Below are 19024 nucleotides of genomic sequence, written 5' to 3' on the forward strand. Positions count from 1 at the left end.
AGTTCACATTTAAGAATATTTTACTCTAGAAATTGCTGTCATGTCATTTCAATTCTATTTTTGTAAAAAATTTTGATAGATATTGCAGTAATCATCTACAATGTAAATCAAGGTTTAATAAAACTGATTTTTTGGAAAATGGAATATTAAATTATGATGTCACTTTAACCTTAATGCTTGTCTATTAACCAGGCATATTATTGACATGCAAGGTCCTGTTGTGATTATAGCTCTATTGCTTATTGTTTAACAGCTTTTTCTATTGTAAGAAAAAGCATTTATTTGTTCCAAAAATAGAATAGATATTTTACAATTTTACTTTCCATATCATTTTCTGTACATTGCTTTAATTGCATGGATGTTTCGGTTCAAATAGTTGTCAACTAGATTTGGGCACCTCCGAAATTTTTGTTTCGTATGAATGCATTTGTACGGAAAAAAATTGGTTTTGTCAGAAGAGAAATCTGTCCATTTTTCCATTCATTTTCGATGGAAATTCATTCATTCATTAGGCGCGATTTAAATGAACCAGATGAATTTAACATAAAAATCAGTTCCCTCAATACCGAATAGCCTTAAATTAACAAAGTCAAACCATTAATTTCAAATTTCGTACATTGATCACAACATGGCATTGAACAATGTTCTATTTCCCTGATTTTACGCCACAAACTCCTGAAATAACTCCCAAACCGCCAAATGCCCAAACGCTATCAATAGCATGAAAATGTATTGGCACTATTAGTAAACTCCCGAACACTCACTATACGCATTCGTATACATTGCTTTTTGCTTAGTCTCTTGGGCTCATGAATCATCATGCTGCACTGACAGGTTGGAATTGGCAACACAATATCATTTTAAAAAGGAGCAGGAAAGTAGCCAATTAAATAGGCCTATACAAAATTGCTATTCGAAGTATATTTTTTTCTCACATGTCCTAGTATGATGTAAAATATATGGATACAAAAATGTTCCCACTAATCTAATTTTTACACGACACAAGGATAGGGCAGATCACAGCACCTAGAGGTCCCACAAAGTAGGTGGATCCTCCAATGGGTAACCTATACCCAAACAAAAATTGGTCATAATATTGAAGTTAGGCATTACCCCAACTTGTTATTTTCCTTACTCATTAGTTTAAGGCATACATGACAAAGCCACATGCGCTGCATGGTTTCTGGGGTACCTCTTAGTGAAATTGGTGTGACATACTGAAATACTTTCATGAAACTAACACGGATTTGGGCCAACAAACCATTTCCTAATAAAAGAGATATATAGCTATTTAATTTTTGTTTTCCAAATGGAAATTAAATTAATATGTAAGGAAATAAGCACATGCAATATACAAATATAAAGTAACTTGAATTTCCATATAGCCACCCTTAACCTCTAATTGCAGTGTAAATACTAGATGATGTAGGTAAACCTGGGCAGTTTACTAGACTGGAATGTGTAATTACATGTAACAACTGGACTCATTTTACAATGGGAATCAAAAAGGGAAAATATTGTAATAGACATATTAGTCATGTAAAGCTAATAAATTACTAGTCTAAGTTCCAAACATTAGGCACTAACCAAGATTCAGTGAATTCATGGACACACCAACATTGATATATATATATGTAAACCATATATAGTATTGAAATAAACTTTTACTATGCAAATGAATATTCACTATCATATAGATCTCCTGACCAGAACAAACAAAGTTGTAGAAAAATAATACATTATGTTGGAAAATTGTTACATATAATTTATATCTTTTTCTGGCTTGTTCTTGTGTTTTTCCTTTTCTTTCTCTTTGAGAGAAGGAATGTATGTCATTTTATGACTTGATTGTTGTATGTTATAGTTATACGTACAAATCAATTTAAAAAAAGAATAAAAGAGATCCTGGGAATAAAATCAAAGAAAAAGGTAACTTTTCTGTTGAAAAAAATCAGTATGTTAAGCCACGCCTACTCTGTTATTTATGCAAATTATTTAGTTCACATTTAAGAATATTTTACTCTAGAAATTGCTGTCATGTCATTTCAATTCTATTTTTGTAAAAAATTTTGATAGATATTGCAGTAATCATCTACAATGTAAATCAAGGTTTAATAAAACTGATTTTTTGGAAAATGGAATATTAAATTATGATGTCACTTTAACCTTAATGCTTGTCTATTAACCAGGCATATTATTGACATGCAAGGTCCTGTTGTGATTATAGCTCTATTGCTTATTGTTTAACAGCTTTTTCTATTGTAAGAAAAAGCATTTATTTGTTCCAAAAATAGAATAGATATTTTACAATTTTACTTTCCATATCATTTTCTGTACATTGCTTTAATTGCATGGATGTTTCGGTTCAAATAGTTGTCAACTAGATTTGGGCACCTCCGAAATTTTTGTTTCGTATGAATGCATTTGTACGGAAAAAAATTGGTTTTGTCAGAAGAGAAATCTGTCCATTTTTCCATTCATTTTCGATGGAAATTCATTCATTCATTAGGCGCGATTTAAATGAACCAGATGAATTTAACATAAAAATCAGTTCCCTCAATACCGAATAGCCTTAAATTAACAAAGTCAAACCATTAATTTCAAATTTCGTACATTGATCACAACATGGCATTGAACAATGTTCTATTTCCCTGATTTTACGCCACAAACTCCTGAAATAACTCCCAAACCGCCAAATGCCCAAACGCTATCAATAGCATGAAAATGTATTGGCACTATTAGTAAACTCCCGAACACTCACTATACGCATTCGTATACATTGCTTTTTGCTTAGTCTCTTGGGCTCATGAATCATCATGCTGCACTGACAGGTTGGAATTGGCAACACAATATCATTTTAAAAAGGAGCAGGAAAGTAGCCAATTAAATAGGCCTATACAAAATTGCTATTCGAAGTATATTTTTTTCTCACATGTCCTAGTATGATGTAAAATATATGGATACAAAAATGATCCCACTAATCTAATTTTTACACGACACAAGGATAGGGCAGATCACAGCACCTAGAGGTCCCACAAAGTAGGTGGATCCTCCAATGGGTAACCTATACCCAAACAAAAATTGGTCATAATATTGAAGTTAGGCATTACCCCAACTTGTTATTTTCCTTACTCATTAGTTTAAGGCATACATGACAAAGCCACATGCGCTGCATGGTTTCTGGGGTACCTCTTAGTGAAATTGGTGTGACATACTGAAAAACTTTCATGAAACTAACACGGATTTGGGCCAACAAACCATTTCCTAATAAAAGAGATATATAGCTATTTAATTTTTGTTTTCCAAACGGAAATTAAATTAATATGTAAGGAAATAAGGACATGCAATATACAAATATAAAGTAACTTGAATTTCCATATAGCCACCCTTAACCTCTAATTGCAGTGTAAATACTAGATGATGTAGGTAAACCTGGGCAGTTTACTAGACTGGAATGTGTAATTACATGTAACAACTGGACTCATTTTACAATGGGAATCAAAAAGGGAAAATATTGTAATAGACATATTAGTCATGTAAAGCTAATAAATTACTAGTCTAAGTTCCAAACATTAGGCACTAACCAAGATTCAGTGAATTCATGGACACACCAACATTGATATATATATATATATGTAAACCATATATAGTATTGAAATAAACTTTTACTATGCAAATGAATATTCAATATCATATAGATCTCCTGACCAGAACAAACAAAGTTGTAGAAAAATAATACATTATGTTGGAAAATTGTTACATATAATTTATATCTTTTTCTGGCTTGTTCTTGTGTTTTTCCTTTTCTTTCTCTTTGAGAGAAGGAATGTATGTCATTTTATGACTTGATTGTTGTATGTTATAGTCATACGTACAAATCAATTTAAAAAAAGAATAAAAGAGATCCTGGGAATAAAATCAAAGAAAAAGGTAACTTTTCTGTTGAAAAAAATCAGTATGTTAAGCCACGCCTACTCTGTTATTTATGCAAATGATTAAGTTCACATTTAAGAATATTTTACTCTAGAAATTGCTGTCATGTCATTTCAATTCTATTTTTGTAAACAAATTTGATAGATATTGCAGTAATCATCTACAATGTAAATCAAGGTTTAATAAAACTGATTTTTTGGAAAATGGAATATTAAATTATGATGTCACTTTAACCTTAATGCTTGTCTATTAACCAGGCATATTATTGACATGCAAGGTTCTGTTGTGATTATAGCTCTATTGCTTATTGTTTAACAGCTTTTTCTATAGTAAGAAAAAGCCTTTATTTGTTCCAAAAATAGAATAGATATTTTACAATTTTACTTTCCATATAATTTTCTGTACATTGCTTTAATTGCATGGATGTTTTGGTTCAAATAGTTGTCAACTAGATTTGGGCACCTCCGAAATTTTTGTTTCGTATGAATGCATTTGTACGGAAAAAAATTGGTTTTGTCAGAAGAGAAATCTGTCCATTTTTACATTCAATTTCGATGGAAATTCATTCATTCATTATGCGCGATTTAATTGAACCAGATGAATTTAACATAAAAATCAGTTCCCTCAATACCGAATAGCCTTAAATTAACAAAGTCAAACAATTAATTTCAAATTTCGTACATTGATCACAACATGGCATTGAACAATGTTCTATTTCCCTGATTTTACGCCACAAACTCCTGAAATAACTCCCAAACCGCCAAATGCCCAAACGCTATCAATAGCATCAAAATGTATTGGCACTATTAGTAAACTCCCGAACACTCACTATACGCATTCGTATGCATTACTTTTTGCTTAGTCTCTTGGGCTCATGAACCATCATGCTGCACTGACAGGTTGGAATTGGCAACACAATATCATTTTAGAAAGGAGTAGGAAAGTAGCCAATTAAATAGGCCTATACAAAATTGCTATTCTAAGTATATTTTTATTTCTCACATGTCCTAGTATGATGTAAAATATATGGATACAAAAAGGTTCCCACTAATCTAATTTTTACACGACACAAGGATAGAGCAGATCACAGCACCTAAAAGTCCCACAAAGTAGGTGGATCCTCCAATGAGTAACCTATACCCAAACAAAAATTGGTCATAATATTGAAGTTAGGCATTACCCCAACTTGTTATTTTCCTTACTCATTAGTTTAAGGCATACATGACAAAGCCACATGCGCTGCATGGTTTCTGGGGTACCTCTTAGTGAAATTGGTGTGACATACTGAAATACTTTCATGAAACTAACACGGATTTGGGCCAACAAACCATTTCCTAATAAAAGAGATATATAGCTATTTAATTTTTGTTTTCCAAACGGAAATTAAATTAATATGTAAGGAAATAGGCACATGCAATATACAAATATAAAGTAACTTGAATTTCCATATAGCCACCCTTAACCTCTAATTGCAGTGTAAATACTAGATGATGTAGGTAGACCTGGGCAGTTTACTAGACTGGAATGTGTAATTACATGTAACAACTGGACTCATTTTACAATGGGAATCAAAAAGGGAAAATATTGTAATAGACATATTAGTCATGTAAAGCTAATAAATTACTAGTCTAAGTTCCAAACATTAGGCACTAACCAAGATTCAGTGAATTCATGGACATACCAACATTGATATATATATGTAAACCATATATAGTATTGAAATAAACTTTTACTATGCAAATGAATATTCACTATCATATAGATCTCCTGACCAGAACAAACAAAGTTGTAGAAAAATAATACATTATGTTGGAAAATTGTTACATATAATTTATATCTTTTTCTGGCTTGTTCTTGTGTTTTTCCTTTTCTTTCTCTTTGAGAGAAGGAATGTATGTCATTTTATGACTTGATTGTTGTATGTTAAAGTTATACGTACAAATCAATTTAAAAAAAGAATAAAAGAGATCCTGGGAATAAAATCAAAGAAAAAGGTAACTTTTCTGTTGAAAAAAATCAGTATGTTAAGCCACGCCTACTCTGTTATTTATGCAAATGATTAAGTTCACATTTAAGAATATTTTACTCTAGAAATTGCTGTCATGTCATTTCAATTCTATTTTTGTAAACAAATTTGATAGATATTGCAGTAATCATCTACAATGTAAATCAAGGTTTAATAAAACTGATTTTTTGGAAAATGGAATATTAAATTATGATGTCACTTTAACCTTAATGCTTGTCTATTAACCAGGCATATTATTGACATGCAAGGTTCTGTTGTGATTATAGCTCTATTGCTTATTGTTTAACAGCTTTTTCTATAGTAAGAAAAAGCCTTTATTTAGTCCAAAAATAGAATAGATATTTTACAATTTTACTTTCCATATCATTTTCTGTACATTGCTTTAATTGCATGGATGTTTAGGTTCAAATAGTTGTCAACTAGATTTGGGCACCTCCGAAATTTTTGTTTCGTATGAATGCATTTGTACGGAAAAAAATTGGTTTTGTCAGAAGAGAAATCTGTCCATTTTTCCATTCATTTTCGATGGAAATTCATTCATTCATTAGGCGCGATTTAATTGAACCAGATGAATATAACATAAAAATCAGTTCCCTCAATACCGAATAGCCTTAAATTAACAAAGTCAAACCATTAATTTCAAATTTCGTACATTGATCACAACATGGCATTGAACAATGTTCTATTTCCCTGATTTTACGCCACAAACTCCTGAAATAACTCCCAAACCGCCAAATGCCCAAACGCTATCAATAGCATCAAAATGTATTGGCACTATTAGTAAACTCCCGAACACTCACTATACGCATTCGTATGCATTACTTTTTGCTTAGTCTCTTGGGCTCATGAACCATCATGCTGCACTGACAGGTTGGAATTGGCAACACAATATCATTTTAGAAAGGAGTAGGAAAGTAGCCAATTAAATAGGCCTATACAAAATTGCTATTCTAAGTATATTTTTATTTCTCACATGTCCTAGTATGATGTAAAATATATGGATACAAAAAGGTTCCCACTAATCTAATTTTTACACGACACAAGGATAGAGCAGATCACAGCACCTAAAGGTCCCACAAAGTAGGTGGATCCTCCAAAGAGTAACCTATACCCAAACAAAAATTGGTCATAATATTGAAGTTAGGCATTACCCCAACTTGTTATTTTCCTTACTCATTAGTTTAAGGCATACATAACAAAGCCACATGCGCTGCATGGTTTCTGGGGTACCTCTTAGTGAAATTGGTGTGACATACTGAAATACTTTCATGAAACTAACACGGATTTGGGCCAACAAACCATTTCCTAATAAAAGAGATATATAGCTATTTAATTTTTGTTTTCCAAACGGAAATTAAATTAATATGTAAGGAAATAGGCACATGCAATATACAAATATAAAGTAACTTGAATTTCCATATAGCCACCCTTAACCTCTAATTGCAGTGTAAATACTAGATGATGTAGGTAGACCTGGGCAGTTTACTAGACTGGAATGTGTAATTACATGTAACAACTGGACTCATTTTACAATGGGAATCAAAAAGGGAAAATATTGTAATAGACATATTAGTCATGTAAAGCTAATAAATTACTAGTCTAAGTTCCAAACATTAGGCACTAACCAAGATTCAGTGAATTCATGGACATACCAACATTGATATATATATGTAAACCATATATAGTATTGAAATAAACTTTTACTATGCAAATGAATATTCACTATCATATAGATCTCCTGACCAGAACAAACAAAGTTGTAGAAAAATAATACATTATGTTGGAAAATTGTTACATATAATTTATATCTTTTTCTGGCTTGTTCTTGTGTTTTTCCTTTTCTTTCTCTTTGAGAGAAGGAATGTATGTCATTTTATGACTTGATTGTTGTATGTTAAAGTTATACGTACAAATCAATTTAAAAAAAGAATAAAAGAGATCCTGGGAATAAAATCAAAGAAAAAGGTAACTTTTCTGTTGAAAAAAATCAGTATGTTAAGCCACGCCTACTCTGTTATTTATGCAAATGATTAAGTTCACATTTAAGAATATTTTACTCTAGAAATTGCTGTCATGTCATTTCAATTCTATTTTTGTAAACAAATTTGATAGATATTGCAGTAATCATCTACAATGTAAATCAAGGTTTAATAAAACTGATTTTTTGGAAAATGGAATATTAAATTATGATGTCACTTTAACCTTAATGCTTGTCTATGAACCAGGCATATTATTGACATGCAAGGTCCTGTTGTGATTATAGCTCTATTGCTTATTGTTTAACAGCTTTTTCTATTGTAAGAAAAAGCCTTTATTTGTTCCAAAAATAGAATAGATATTTTAAAATTTTACTTTCCATATCATTTTCTGTACATTGCTTTAATTGCTTGGATGTTTCAGTTCATGCTGCACTGACAGGTTGGAATTGGCAACACAATATCATTTTAGAAAGGAGCAGGAAAGTAGCCAATTAAATAGGCCTATACAAAATTGGTATTCTAAGTATATTTTTTTTCTCACATGTCCTAGTATGATGTAAGATATAGGGATACAAAAAGGTTCCCACTAATCTAATTTTTATACGACACAAGGATAGGGCAGATCACAGCACCTAGAGATCCCACAAAGTAGGTGGATCCTCCAAGGGGTAACCTATACCCAAACAAAAATTGGCCATTATATTGAAGTTAGGCATTACCCCAACTTGTTATTTTCCTTACTCATTAGTTTAAGGCATACATGACAAAGCCACATGCGCTGCATGGTTTCTGGGGTACCTCTTAGTGAAATTGGTGTGACATACTGAAAAACTTTCATGAAACTAACACGGATTTGGGCCAACAAACCATTTCCTAATAAAAGAGATATATAGCTATTTAATTTTTGTTTTCCAAACGGAAATTAAATTAATATGTAAGGAAATAAGGACATGCAATATACAAATATAAAGTAACTTGAATTTCCATATAGCCACCCTTAACCTCTAATTGCAGTGTAAATACTAGATGATGTAGGTAAACCTGGGCAGTTTACTAGACTGGAATGTGTAATTACATGTAACAACTGGACTCATTTTACAATGGGAATCAAAAAGGGAAAATATTGTAATAGACATATTAGTCATGTAAAGCTAATAAATTACTAGTCTAAGTTCCAAACATTAGGCACTAACCAAGATTCAGTGAATTCATGGACACACCAACATTGATATATATATATATATGTAAACCATATATAGTATTGAAATAAACTTTTACTATGCAAATGAATATTCAATATCATATAGATCTCCTGACCAGAACAAACAAAGTTGTAGAAAAATAATACATTATGTTGGAAAATTGTTACATATAATTTATATCTTTTTCTGGCTTGTTCTTGTGTTTTTCCTTTTCTTTCTCTTTGAGAGAAGGAATGTATGTCATTTTATGACTTGATTGTTGTATGTTATAGTCATACGTACAAATCAATTTAAAAAAAGAATAAAAGAGATCCTGGGAATAAAATCAAAGAAAAAGGTAACTTTTCTGTTGAAAAAAATCAGTATGTTAAGCCACGCCTACTCTGTTATTTATGCAAATGATTAAGTTCACATTTAAGAATATTTTACTCTAGAAATTGCTGTCATGTCATTTCAATTCTATTTTTGTAAACAAATTTGATAGATATTGCAGTAATCATCTACAATGTAAATCAAGGTTTAATAAAACTGATTTTTTGGAAAATGGAATATTAAATTATGATGTCACTTTAACCTTAATGCTTGTCTATTAACCAGGCATATTATTGACATGCAAGGTTCTGTTGAGATTATAGCTCTATTGCTTATTGTTTAACAGCTTTTTCTATAGTAAGAAAAAGCCTTTATTTGTTCCAAAAATAGAATAGATATTTTACAATTTTACTTTCCATATCATTTTCTATACATTGCTTTAATTGCATGGATGTTTCGGTTCAAATAGTTGTCAACTAGATTTGGGCACCTCCGAAATTTTTGTTTCGTATGAATGCATTTGTACGGAAAAAAATTGGTTTTGTCAGAAGAGAAATCTGTCCATTTTTCCATTCATTTCCGATGGAAATTAATTCATTCATTAGGCGCGATTTAATTGAACCAGATGAATTTAACATAAAAATCAGTTCCCTCAATACCGAATAGCCTTAAATTAACAAAGTCAAACCATTAATTTCAAATTTCGTACAGTGATCACAACATGGCATTGAACAATGTTATATTTCCCTGATTTTACGCCACAAACTCCTGAAATAACTCCCAAACCGCCAAATGCCCAAACGCTATCAATAGCATGAAAATGTATTGGCACTATTAGTAAACTCCCGAACACTCACTATACGCATTCGTATGCATTGCTTTTTGCTTAGTCTCTTGGGCTCATGAATCATCATGCTGCACTGACAGGTTGGAATTTGCAACACAATATAATTTTAGAAAGGAGTAGGAAAGTAGCCAATTAAATAGGCCTATACAAAATTGCTATTCTAAGTATATTTTTTTTCTCACATGTCCTAGTATGATGTAAGATATATGGATACAAAAAGGTTCCCACTAATCAAATTTTTATACGACACAAGGATAGGGCAGATCACAGCACCTAGAGGTCCCACAAAGTAGGTGGATCCTCCAAGGGGTAACCTATACCCAAACAAAAATTGGTCATAATATTGAAGTTTGGCATTACCCCAACTTGTTATTTTCCTTACTCATTAGTTTAAGGCATACATGACAAAGCCACATGCGCTGCATGGTTTCTGGGGTACCTCTTAGTGAAATTGGTGTGACATACTGAAATACTTTCATGAAACTAACACGGATTTGGGCCAACAAACCATTTCCTAATAAAAGAGATATATAGCTATTTAATTTTTGTTTTCCAAACGGAAATTAAATTAATATGTAAGGAAATAAGCACATGCAATATACAAATATAAAGTAACTTGAATTTCCATAAAGCCACCCTTAACCTCTAATTGCAGTGTAAATACTAGATGATGTAGGTAAACCTGGGCAGTTTACTAGACTGGAATGTGTAATTACATGTAACAACTGGACTCATTTTACAATGGGAATCAAAAAGGGAAAATATTGTAATAGACATATTAGTCATGTAAAGCTAATAAATTACTAGTCTAAGTTCCAAACATTAGGCACTAACCAAGATTCAGTGAATTCATGGACACACCAACATTGATATATATATATATGTAAACCATATATAGTATTGAAATAAACTTTTACTATGCAAATGAATATTCACTATCATATAGATCTCCTGACCAGAACAAACAAAGTTGTAGAAAAATAATACATTATGTTGGAAAATTGTTACATATAATTTATATCTTTTTCTGGCTTGTTCTTGTGTTTTTCCTTTTCTTTCTCTTTGAGAGAAGGAATGTATGTCATTTTATGACTTGATTGTTGTATGTTATAGTTATACGTACAAATCAATTTAAAAAAAGAATAAAAGAGATCCTGGGAATAAAATCAAAGAAAAAGGTAACTTTTCTGTTGAAAAAAATCAGTATGTTAAGCCACGCCTACTCTGTTATTTATGCAAATTATTTAGTTCACATTTAAGAATATTTTACTCTAGAAATTGCTGTCATGTCATTTCAATTCTATTTTTGTAAAAAATTTTGATAGATATTGCAGTAATCATCTACAATGTAAATCAAGGTTTAATAAAACTGATTTTTTGGAAAATGGAATATTAAATTATGATGTCACTTTAACCTTAATGCTTGTCTATTAACCAGGCATATTATTGACATGCAAGGTCCTGTTGTGATTATAGCTCTATTGCTTATTGTTTAACAGCTTTTTCTATTGTAAGAAAAAGCATTTATTTGTTCCAAAAATAGAATAGATATTTTACAATTTTACTTTCCATATCATTTTCTGTACATTGCTTTAATTGCATGGATGTTTCGGTTCAAATAGTTGTCAACTAGATTTGGGCACCTCCGAAATTTTTGTTTCGTATGAATGCATTTGTACGGAAAAAAATTGGTTTTGTCAGAAGAGAAATCTGTCCATTTTTCCATTCATTTTCGATGGAAATTCATTCATTCATTAGGCGCGATTTAAATGAACCAGATGAATTTAACATAAAAATCAGTTCCCTCAATACCGAATAGCCTTAAATTAACAAAGTCAAACCATTAATTTCAAATTTCGTACATTGATCACAACATGGCATTGAACAATGTTCTATTTCCCTGATTTTACGCCACAAACTCCTGAAATAACTCCCAAACCGCCAAATGCCCAAACGCTATCAATAGCATGAAAATGTATTGGCACTATTAGTAAACTCCCGAACACTCACTATACGCATTCGTATACATTGCTTTTTGCTTAGTCTCTTGGGCTCATGAATCATCATGCTGCACTGACAGGTTGGAATTGGCAACACAATATCATTTTAAAAAGGAGCAGGAAAGTAGCCAATTAAATAGGCCTATACAAAATTGCTATTCGAAGTATATTTTTTTCTCACATGTCCTAGTATGATGTAAAATATATGGATACAAAAATGTTCCCACTAATCTAATTTTTACACGACACAAGGATAGGGCAGATCACAGCACCTAGAGGTCCCACAAAGTAGGTGGATCCTCCAATGGGTAACCTATACCCAAACAAAAATTGGTCATAATATTGAAGTTAGGCATTACCCCAACTTGTTATTTTCCTTACTCATTAGTTTAAGGCATACATGACAAAGCCACATGCGCTGCATGGTTTCTGGGGTACCTCTTAGTGAAATTGGTGTGACATACTGAAATACTTTCATGAAACTAACACGGATTTGGGCCAACAAACCATTTCCTAATAAAAGAGATATATAGCTATTTAATTTTTGTTTTCCAAACGGAAATTAAATTAATATGTAAGGAAATAAGCACATGCAATATACAAATATAAAGTAACTTGAATTTCCATATAGCCACCCTTAACCTCTAATTGCAGTGTAAATACTAGATGATGTAGGTAAACCTGGGCAGTTTACTAGACTGGAATGTGTAATTACATGTAACAACTGGACTCATTTTACAATGGGAATCAAAAAGGGAAAATATTGTAATAGACATATTAGTCATGTAAAGCTAATAAATTACTAGTCTAAGTTCCAAACATTAGGCACTAACCAAGATTCAGTGAATTCATGGACACACCAACATTGATATATATATATGTAAACCATATATAGTATTGAAATAAACTTTTACTATGCAAATGAATATTCACTATCATATAGATCTCCTGACCAGAACAAACAAAGTTGTAGAAAAATAATACATTATGTTGGAAAATTGTTACATATAATTTATATCTTTTTCTGGCTTGTTCTTGTGTTTTTCCTTTTCTTTCTCTTTGAGAGAAGGAATGTATGTCATTTTATGACTTGATTGTTGTATGTTATAGTTATACGTACAAATCAATTTAAAAAAAGAATAAAAGAGATCCTGGGAATAAAATCAAAGAAAAAGGTAACTTTTCTGTTGAAAAAAATCAGTATGTTAAGCCACGCCTACTCTGTTATTTATGCAAATTATTTAGTTCACATTTAAGAATATTTTACTCTAGAAATTGCTGTCATGTCATTTCAATTCTATTTTTGTAAAAAATTTTGATAGATATTGCAGTAATCATCTACAATGTAAATCAAGGTTTAATAAAACTGATTTTTTGGAAAATGGAATATTAAATTATGATGTCACTTTAACCTTAATGCTTGTCTATTAACCAGGCATATTATTGACATGCAAGGTCCTGTTGTGATTATAGCTCTATTGCTTATTGTTTAACAGCTTTTTCTATTGTAAGAAAAAGCATTTATTTGTTCCAAAAATAGAATAGATATTTTACAATTTTACTTTCCATATCATTTTCTGTAAATTGCTTTAATTGCATGGATGTTTCGGTTCAAATAGTTGTCAACTAGATTTGGGCACCTCCGAAATTTTTGTTTCGTATGAATGCATTTGTACGGAAAAAAATTGGTTTTGTCAGAAGAGAAATCTGTCCATTTTTCCATTCATTTTCGATGGAAATTCATTCATTCATTAGGCGCGATTTAAATGAACCAGATGAATTTAACATAAAAATCAGTTCCCTCAATACCGAATAGCCTTAAATTAACAAAGTCAAACCATTAATTTCAAATTTCGTACAGTGATCACAACATGGCATTGAACAATGTTATATTTCCCTGATTTTACGCCACAAACTCCTGAAATAACTCCCAAACCGCCAAATGCCCAAACGCTATCAATAGCATGAAAATGTATTGGCACTATTAGTAAACTCCCGAACACTCACTATACGCATTCGTATACATTGCTTTTTGCTTAGTCTCTTGGGCTCATGAATCATCATGCTGCACTGACAGGTTGGAATTGGCAACACAATATCATTTTAAAAAGGAGCAGGAAAGTAGCCAATTAAATAGGCCTATACAAAATTGCTATTCGAAGTATATTTTTTTCTCACATGTCCTAGTATGATGTAAAATATATGGATACAAAAATGATCCCACTAATCTAATTTTTACACGACACAAGGATAGGGCAGATCACAGCACCTAGAGGTCCCACAAAGTAGGTGGATCCTCCAATGGGTAACCTATACCCAAACAAAAATTGGTCATAATATTGAAGTTAGGCATTACCCCAACTTGTTATTTTCCTTACTCATTAGTTTAAGGCATACATGACAAAGCCACATGCGCTGCATGGTTTCTGGGGTACCTCTTAGTGAAATTGGTGTGACATACTGAAAAACTTTCATGAAACTAACACGGATTTGGGCCAACAAACCATTTCCTAATAAAAGAGATATATAGCTATTTAATTTTTGTTTTCCAAACGGAAATTAAATTAATATGTAAGGAAATAAGGACATGCAATATACAAATATAAAGTAACTTGAATTTCCATATAGCCACCCTTAACCTCTAATTGCAGTGTAAATACTAGATGATGTAGGTAAACCTGGGCAGTTTACTAGACTGGAATGTGTAATTACATGTAACAACTGGACTCATTTTACAATGGGAATCAAAAAGGGAAAATATTGTAATAGACATATTAGTCATGTAAAGCTAATAAATTACTAGTCTAAGTTCCAAACATTAGGCACTAACCAAGATTCAGTGAATTCATGGACACACCAACATTGATATATATATATATATGTAAACCATATATAGTATTGAAATAAACTTTTACTATGCAAATGAATATTCAATATCATATAGATCTCCTGACCAGAACAAACAAAGTTGTAGAAAAATAATACATTATGTTGGAAAATTGTTACATATAATTTATATCTTTTTCTGGCTTGTTCTTGTGTTTTTCCTTTTCTTTCTCTTTGAGAGAAGGAATGTATGTCATTTTATGACTTGATTGTTGTATGTTATAGTCATACGTACAAATCAATTTAAAAAAAGAATAAAAGAGATCCTGGGAATAAAATCAAAGAAAAAGGTAACTTTTCTGTTGAAAAAAATCAGTATGTTAAGCCACGCCTACTCTGTTATTTATGCAAATGATTAAGTTCACATTTAAGAATATTTTACTCTAGAAATTGCTGTCATGTCATTTCAATTCTATTTTTGTAAACAAATTTGATAGATATTGCAGTAATCATCTACAATGTAAATCAAGGTTTAATAAAACTGATTTTTTGGAAAATGGAATATTAAATTATGATGTCACTTTAACCTTAATGCTTGTCTATTAACCAGGCATATTATTGACATGCAAGGTTCTGTTGTGATTATAGCTCTATTGCTTATTGTTTAACAGCTTTTTCTATAGTAAGAAAAAGCCTTTATTTGTTCCAAAAATAGAATAGATATTTTACAATTTTACTTTCCATATAATTTTCTGTACATTGCTTTAATTGCATGGATGTTTTGGTTCAAATAGTTGTCAACTAGATTTGGGCACCTCCGAAATTTTTGTTTCGTATGAATGCATTTGTACGGAAAAAAATTGGTTTTGTCAGAAGACAAATCTGTCCATTTTTACATTCAATTTCGATGGAAATTCATTCATTCATTATGCGCGATTTAATTGAACCAGATGAATTTAACATAAAAATCAGTTCCCTCAATACCGAATAGCCTTAAATTAACAAAGTCAAACAATTAATTTCAAATTTCGTACATTGATCACAACATGGCATTGAACAATGTTCTATTTCCCTGATTTTACGCCACAAACTCCTGAAATAACTCCCAAACCGCCAAATGCCCAAACGCTATCAATAGCATCAAAATGTATTGGCACTATTAGTAAACTCCCGAACACTCACTATACGCATTCGTATGCATTACTTTTTGCTTAGTCTCTTGGGCTCATGAACCATCATGCTGCACTGACAGGTTGGAATTGGCAACACAATATCATTTTAGAAAGGAGTAGGAAAGTAGCCAATTAAATAGGCCTATACAAAATTGCTATTCTAAGTATATTTTTATTTCTCACATGTCCTAGTATGATGTAAAATATATGGATACAAAAAGGTTCCCACTAATCTAATTTTTACACGACACAAGGATAGAGCAGATCACAGCACCTAAAGGTCCCACAAAGTAGGTGGATCCTCCAATGAGTAACCTATACCCAAACAAAAATTGGTCATAATATTGAAGTTAGGCATTACCCCAACTTGTTATTTTCCTTACTCATTAGTTTAAGGCATACATGACAAAGCCACATGCGCTGCATGGTTTCTGGGGTACCTCTTAGTGAAATTGGTGTGACATACTGAAATACTTTCATGAAACTAACACGGATTTGGGCCAACAAACCATTTCCTAATAAAAGAGATATATAGCTATTTAATTTTTGTTTTCCAAACGGAAATTAAATTAATATGTAAGGAAATAGGCACATGCAATATACAAATATAAAGTAACTTGAATTTCCATATAGCCACCCTTAACCTCTAATTGCAGTGTAAATACTAGATGATGTAGGTAGACCTGGGCAGTTTACTAGACTGGAATGTGTAATTACATGTAACAACTGGACTCATTTTACAATGGGAATCAAAAAGGGAAAATATTGTAATAGACATATTAGTCATGTAAAGCTAATAAATTACTAGTCTAAGTTCCAAACATTAGGCACTAACCAAGATTCAGTGAATTCATGGACATACCAACATTGATATATATATGTAAACCATATATAGTATTGAAATAAACTTTTACTATGCAAATGAATATTCACTATCATATAGATCTCCTGACCAGAACAAACAAAGTTGTAGAAAAATAATACATTATGTTGGAAAATTGTTACATATAATTTATATCTTTTTCTGGCTTGTTCTTGTGTTTTTCCTTTTCTTTCTCTTTGAGAGAAGGAATGTATGTCATTTTATGACTTGATTGTTGTATGTTAAAGTTATACGTACAAATCAATTTAAAAAAAGAATAAAAGAGATCCTGGGAATAAAATCAAAGAAAAAGGTAACTTTTCTGTTGAAAAAAATCAGTATGTTAAGCCACGCCTACTCTGTTATTTATGCAAATGATTAAGTTCACATTTAAGAATATTTTACTCTAGAAATTGCTGTCATGTCATTTCAATTCTATTTTTGTAAACAAATTTGATAGATATTGCAGTAATCATCTACAATGTAAATCAAGGTTTAATAAAACTGATTTTTTGGAAAATGGAATATTAAATTATGATGTCACTTTAACCTTAATGCTTGTCTATTAACCAGGCATATTATTGACATGCAAGGTTCTGTTGTGATTATAGCTCTATTGCTTATTGTTTAACAGCTTTTTCTATAGTAAGAAAAAGCCTTTATTTAGTCCAAAAATAGAATAGATATTTTACAATTTTACTTTCCATATCATTTTCTGTACATTGCTTTAATTGCATGGATGTTTAGGTTCAAATAGTTGTCAACTAGATTTGGGCACCTCCGAAATTTTTGTTTCGTATGAATGCATTTGTACGGAAAAAAATTGGTTTTGTCAGAAGAGAAATCTGTCCATTTTTCCATTCATTTTCGATGGAAATTCATTCATTCATTAGGCGCGATTTAATTGAACCAGATGAATTTAACATAAAAATCAGTTCCCTCAATACCGAATAGCCTTAAATTAACAAAGTCAAACCATTAATTTCAAATTTCGTACATTGATCACAACATGGCATTGAACAATGTTCTATTTCCCTGATTTTACGCCACAAACTCCTGAAATAACTCCCAAACCGCCAAATGCCCAAACGCTATCAATAGCATCAAAATGTATTGGCACTATTAGTAAACTCCCGAACACTCACTATACGCATTCGTATGCATTACTTTTTGCTTAGTCTCTTGGGCTCATGAACCATCATGCTGCACTGACAGGTTGGAATTGGCAACACAATATCATTTTAGAAAGGAGTAGGAAAGTAGCCAATTAAATAGGCCTATACAAAATTGCTATTCTAAGTATATTTTTATTTCTCACATGTCCTAGTATGATGTAAAATATATGGATACAAAAAGGTTCCCACTAATCTAATTTTTACACGACACAAGGATAGAGCAGATCACAGCACCTAAAGGTCCCACAAAGTAGGTGGATCCTCCAAGGAGTAACCTATACCCAAACAAAAATTGGTCATAATATTGAAGTTAGGCATTACCCCAACTTGTTATTTTCCTTACTCATTAGTTTAAGGCATACATAACAAAGCCACATGCGCTGCATGGTTTCTGGGGTACCTCTTAGTGAAATTGGTGTGACATACTGAAATACTTTCATGAAACTAACATGGATTTGGGCCAACAAACCATTTCCTAATAAAAGAGATATATAGCTATTTAATTTTTGTTTTCCAAACGGAAATTAAATTAATATGTAAGGAAATAGGCACATGCAATATACAAATATAAAGTAACTTGAATTTCCATATAGCCACCCTTAACCTCTAATTGCAGTGTAAATACTAGATGATGTAGGTAGACCTGGGCAGTTTACTAGACTGGAATGTGTAATTACATGTAACAACTGG

At 31.5% G+C, this 19024-nt stretch overlaps 10 non-coding genes across 10 annotated transcripts; all 10 read right to left on the reverse strand.

Moving 5' to 3' along the window:
• Positions 1-1009: 1009 nt before the first annotated feature.
• Positions 1010-1152, reverse strand: LOC134591691 (U12 minor spliceosomal RNA). The gene has a single exon (XR_010088427.1). It is a non-coding gene; the product is annotated as a U12 minor spliceosomal RNA (small nuclear RNA).
• Positions 1153-3006: 1854 nt separating this feature from the next.
• Positions 3007-3149, reverse strand: LOC134591692 (U12 minor spliceosomal RNA). The gene has a single exon (XR_010088428.1). It is a non-coding gene; the product is annotated as a U12 minor spliceosomal RNA (small nuclear RNA).
• A 1860-nt stretch (positions 3150-5009) lies between these two features.
• On the reverse strand, positions 5010-5152 carry LOC134591834 (U12 minor spliceosomal RNA). The gene has a single exon (XR_010088550.1). It is a non-coding gene; the product is annotated as a U12 minor spliceosomal RNA (small nuclear RNA).
• A 1854-nt stretch (positions 5153-7006) lies between these two features.
• Positions 7007-7149, reverse strand: LOC134591800 (U12 minor spliceosomal RNA). The gene has a single exon (XR_010088522.1). It is a non-coding gene; the product is annotated as a U12 minor spliceosomal RNA (small nuclear RNA).
• Positions 7150-8553: 1404 nt separating this feature from the next.
• On the reverse strand, positions 8554-8696 carry LOC134591626 (U12 minor spliceosomal RNA). The gene has a single exon (XR_010088372.1). It is a non-coding gene; the product is annotated as a U12 minor spliceosomal RNA (small nuclear RNA).
• Positions 8697-10555: 1859 nt separating this feature from the next.
• Positions 10556-10698, reverse strand: LOC134591633 (U12 minor spliceosomal RNA). Its single transcript, XR_010088379.1, has one exon. It is a non-coding gene; the product is annotated as a U12 minor spliceosomal RNA (small nuclear RNA).
• A 1856-nt stretch (positions 10699-12554) lies between these two features.
• On the reverse strand, positions 12555-12697 carry LOC134591693 (U12 minor spliceosomal RNA). Its single transcript, XR_010088429.1, has one exon. It is a non-coding gene; the product is annotated as a U12 minor spliceosomal RNA (small nuclear RNA).
• Positions 12698-14551: 1854 nt separating this feature from the next.
• LOC134591694 (U12 minor spliceosomal RNA) lies at positions 14552-14694 on the reverse strand. Its single transcript, XR_010088430.1, has one exon. It is a non-coding gene; the product is annotated as a U12 minor spliceosomal RNA (small nuclear RNA).
• Positions 14695-16554: 1860 nt separating this feature from the next.
• Positions 16555-16697, reverse strand: LOC134591830 (U12 minor spliceosomal RNA). The gene has a single exon (XR_010088547.1). It is a non-coding gene; the product is annotated as a U12 minor spliceosomal RNA (small nuclear RNA).
• A 1854-nt stretch (positions 16698-18551) lies between these two features.
• Positions 18552-18694, reverse strand: LOC134591756 (U12 minor spliceosomal RNA). Its single transcript, XR_010088484.1, has one exon. It is a non-coding gene; the product is annotated as a U12 minor spliceosomal RNA (small nuclear RNA).
• Positions 18695-19024: the final 330 nt, after the last annotated feature.

The sequence above is a fragment of the Pelobates fuscus genome, chromosome 2, assembly GCF_036172605.1.
Source record: "Pelobates fuscus isolate aPelFus1 chromosome 2, aPelFus1.pri, whole genome shotgun sequence".
NCBI classification, from domain to species: domain Eukaryota; kingdom Metazoa; phylum Chordata; class Amphibia; order Anura; family Pelobatidae; genus Pelobates; species Pelobates fuscus.